Raw genomic sequence first — 5,122 nt, 5'->3', positions numbered from 1 at the left:
AAAAGACTGATCCCCAGACAGTGACCGAGCCTCTGAAAAAGACCGATCCCCCGAGAGTGACCGTCAACCCGAGAGTCACCATCCCCCAGGGTGTGACCGTCCCCCCTGGCGTGACCTTGCCCCCGGGCGTGACCTTGACCCCGGGCAAGACCACCGCATCGGTGCCGGGCTCGGGTGGATCGACTGCAAAGAGCGGACAGAGCCACATCTCCAGCTCTGTCGGCCTGCTGTTGGGCTCATTTGTTCTGCGTGTACTTTGGCAATGAGCTCCCTCTTGGGGCTCAGAGCTGCTGTGAGTCCTAAACCAGCGTGCTGTTGGTCACATTGTAAAGCTGAGCTCCTCCTTAGATGATTTGTGCCTGAGGAAAAACATACACCGTAGCACTTGTGTTGACCTTTTGTAATTGTGTGTGTGTGTGCAGAAAAATATGAAAGTCGAAAAGTATACTTGTTTAAATATAACCTGCATATGATGCTATATGTTGTATCATCTTTCCTGTTTGTGTAATCTTTAGAGACTAGATGAATTATGTCGGCATGACACGTGCAGAAGAGAGGAAGGGTAAACTGAGTCTGTGGAGGACAGAAATTTCACCCGCTGCACTTTCTGAACTACTGTTTTACTGTATACTGTTTTTTTTCCGTTTCCTTAATGTCTTATTTGTTTGGTCTTTCTTTTATATTTATATTTTTTACATCAAGCTCTTGCATTAAAAAGAAGTACAAAGCGCAGTATGCGGCGTCAAATTCCATGTATGTGAAAATTTGCATGGCCATTAAAGCTGATTGTGATTGTGATTGTGGCCTCAGTTACCTGCTCAGCCCTTCCAGCGTGTTGTGCGTTCAGAGAAGCTCCACTGTATGCATCGCTAGTAAAGACTGCTTATTTAAGTTACTGCGGCCTCTTTCTAAACCCTTTCTAACGCCTCGAACACGTCTCTCCTCGGAGAACGCCCGTTCACCGGATGTTTTCTCTTCCTGTCAACACACGAGAGCAGCTGTTTCGGAAACACTCAAGCCTGTCTGGCACATTCAAAGTCACGTCAGCCCTCTTTGTTCCCCGTTCTGATGCTGGGGCTGAACTTCAGCCAATCGTCTTCACCGTATCTATATGCCCAAATGCATAAAGTTGCATGTATGCCGGCTTTTTTTGGGGGCGGGGGGCGGATTTTCCACGGCACATGTTTTAACCCACAATGTGACTTACTTGATCTGTCCACCCACGCCATGTCACACGATATCAAAATGTCAATATCAAGATGATATCGGAGCTGTCGGGCAGAGTTTATTCAAGAGGGAGGCTCCATCCAAGCTGAGGAAGGTTTCATATTGATACTGAGCCAACGCCCAAATAATGAGCAACAGATGATCCTTAACATCAAGACTCATCTCATATTTGCCTGATTTTATTTGACTTATTTAAATGCCATAAGCACACATTGTATTGTGAGATGGCTTAATAAGTCTGTGACAGAATAAACACACTGGAATGTGTGAGTCAGCTGGTGCAGTGACAAAGATGCTAACTCATCGTCATAGCTGTCGTTCATGCTTCTGTTTGCAAGGGTCTTTCATGCTTTTTAGTTTAAAATATATATATATATATCATAATAATAATGAATAAATAATGAATGCTGCATGATTTAAGTCTCTTGGTGGCAGAGTTTGAAGAATGTCTTTGACCAAAAGACTAAGACTGTCTTAAGGGTTTTTCTGTGAATGACATCAATCAACAATGACCTACAAGTAAAAGCTGTGGTACATGAAGTGCTATTTAAACTTTGTCAATTATCCACCAGGAAGAAGTGGAAAATATTCACATTTCTATTCATCCTTTTATGACTATCGCATCTTTTTATATGACAAACAGAGGTCTGAATAACAGATGACATGAAGTCATCTATTTAAGTCCAGGGAAATGTGAAGGATTTCAGACACATTTGTTTATAGTTAAAAATTAAACCATAAGTCAACATTACGTTGAGGAAGTGAGCTAAATATTTTCCATCATTGTGAAGAAATTTCCCCCTGGGAAAAAAATTTGAATATTTGAAATATGTAATGTTCACTAAAGTTGCCAGGTGCTCGAAAATGTGAATTTAAGTCTGGGGTCAAAGATGAGCAGTCATTGAAGGGTCCGCTGGAAGAGCTTGTTGTTCTTCTTAATAGGAATATATACTTCCTTGTAACAAATCAACCGGTGTCATAAACACTGTGAAGATTGGGTGTTTGCTTACTGTCACTAAAACATAATATTTTAACTTTGGAACACTGCATCCATACAGTGTTGAACACTTATGAAGTTCAACCTCCCAATATAGTTAGACACATTAATCTCAGACACACCTCCCCCCAACTTCCTTGACCAGGTCATACAGTACGTCACACATCCACCTTTACCCCTCCTGGTACGGGATATTTTTGAATAAAAGCAAGAACAAAAAACTCTTCATCTCAGATTTCCAGAAGAAAGTAGGAGTCGACCAGGTACCAGTGGGAGAACTGCCTCCTGTGCTCCAGGACATTTACAGCAATTGTGGTGCCGCTTTGCCTCCTCTTGATGCGCCACCATGAAGATATTGGCTCTGGGACTTTGCCTGCAGGCTTTGTTGGCGTTAGGAAAGGTAATTTCTTTTGCATGTTCTTTAAGAAAGAAGGCAATAACCCTTTAGATATTTTCTTTTGCACTTAACACATAACAAGATTTAATAGGTAAATCATATTTGCTATAAAATCTTTAGCAAGGTCAGTGTGGTTGAGTGAGGCTGCATATTTGTCACATTGTCCTAAAAATATTCAATGTGTTTTCAGTAGCTTGTGTATAGCCATCAACTGTTTATTATGCTGCTGTAATAGTCTTATGAACCTGTTTAATGTAACTGTTGTGCAAATAGATTTGATCAAGAGGATTTTTTTTAACTAAACAGAGAATTATGTTGTCTGACTTTTTAAAACTATTATTATTTGTAAAAAACAAACTTATTTGATTGCTGATAGGACACATTAGGTTAGCAAAAAAGCAGGGATTAATCTCAATTTGCAACATGACAAGAGCAGTGTATTCACTGGAATGGTAGACAATGACAATAACAAAAAAAATGTGAAAAACGACAAAGTCTCCAACACAATGACTTTGCTAAATCATTCCTATAGATGAATGGCTGTTATGGAAAGTATTGTTCGTGTTCACAATACTTTTATTTGTTACACTGACCTTAATTTATTTTCAACTCTTGGGCCCAAGACTAAAACCACTTCCACGTCAACAACTATCGCTCCCAACAACACCACTGCAAGTGAAAAGACGACCCCTACACTCACGACGGACACCACTTCTCCAACCACGTCAACAACTGTCGCTCCCACCGACACTGCAAGTGAAAAGACGACCCCTACACTCACGACTGAGACCACTTCTCCAACCTCGTCAACAACTATCGCTCCCAACAACACCACTGCAAGTGAAAAGACGACCCCTACACTCACGACGGAGACCACTTCTCCAACCTCGTCAACAACTATCGCTCCCAACAACACCACTGCAAGTGAAAAGACGACCCCTACACTCACGGCTGAGACCACTTCTCCAACCACGTCAACAACTGTCGCTCCCACCGACACTGCAAGTGAAAAGACGACCCCTACACTCACGACGGAGACCACTTCTCCAACCACGTCAACAACTATTGCTCCCACCACCACCACTGCAAGACAAACCACCACCTATACGCCCAAGACTACGTCCACTTCCACGTTGACAACTATCGCTCCCAACAACACCACTGCAAGTGAAAAGACGACCCCTACACTCACAACTGAGACCACTTCTCCAACCACGTCGACAACTATCGCTCCCACCACCACAAGGCAAACCGCCATCTCTACGCCCAAGACTACGTCCACTTCCACGTTGACGTCTATCGCTCCCACCACCACAAGGCAAACCACCACCTCTATGCCCAAGACTACGTCCACTTCCACGTTGACGTCTATCGCTCCCACCACCACAAGGCAAACTACCACCTCTACGCCCAAGACTACGTCCACTTCCACGTTGACGTCTATCGCTCCCACCACCACAAGGCAAACCGCCACCTCTACGCCCAAGACTACGTCCACTTCCACGTTGACGTCTATCGCTCCCACCACCACAAGGCAAACCACCACCTCTACGCCCAAGACTACGTCCACTTCCACGTTGACAGCTATCGCTCCTACCACCACTGCAAGTCGAACCACCACCTCTACGCCCAAGACTACGTCCACTTCCACGTTGACAACTATCGCTCCCACCACCACCACCACCACAAAGCAAACCACCACCTCTATGCCCAAGACTACGTCCACTTCCACGTTGACAACTATCGCTCCCACCACCTCCACAAGGCAAACCGCCACCTCTACGCCCAAGACTACGTCCACTTCTACATTGACGTCTATCGCTCCCACCATCACAAGGCAAACCACCACCTCTACGCCCAAGACTACGTCCACTTCCACGTTGACAGCTATCGCTCCTACCACGACTGCAAGTCGAACCACCACCTCTACGCCCATGACTAAGACCACTTCCTCAACCACGGCAACAACTATTGCCCCAAAAACCACTGCGAGTGAACAGACGCGCACTACGCCCACGAATGAGACCACTTCATCAACCACGCCAACAACTATTGCCTCAAACACCACTGCAAGTGAACAGACGACCACTACGCCCATGAATGAGACCACTTCCCCACACGCCTCTCCAACCACCTCAGCAACGTCAACGACAACGTCAACCAACCAAACCACCAAAACACCAAATGGAGGCTTAGGAGTCAAAGCCTCGCTGCTGGTTTCTGCTGTGTCGTTGTTGCTCTACACGTTCTGCCTCTGAGCTGCAAAACTCCCCTCAAAAGGACAAAAAAAACCTCCTCAATGTGTCAAGATTTCTGTGTAGATTAAATTTGAGATTGACTGAATACATACCTATTTAATACAATCTATGCAGCATGTATAACATTTCCAGATTGCTCCTAATTATATACTCTGTATATTAATGAAGTTAAGATATTTGATGAATCTCAATGTGGAATCAGGAATAACTTGTTATTAAGAAAGAGATGTGATGACTGAGGAT

This window comes from Clinocottus analis, unplaced genomic scaffold (genome assembly GCF_023055335.1).
Source record: "Clinocottus analis isolate CAN_PGR_092001 unplaced genomic scaffold, fCliAna1.0.p SCAF_14, whole genome shotgun sequence".
NCBI lineage: Eukaryota > Metazoa > Chordata > Actinopteri > Perciformes > Cottidae > Clinocottus > Clinocottus analis.
The sequence above is the reverse complement of the archived record's forward strand: the minus strand, read 5'-3'. Positions refer to the sequence as shown.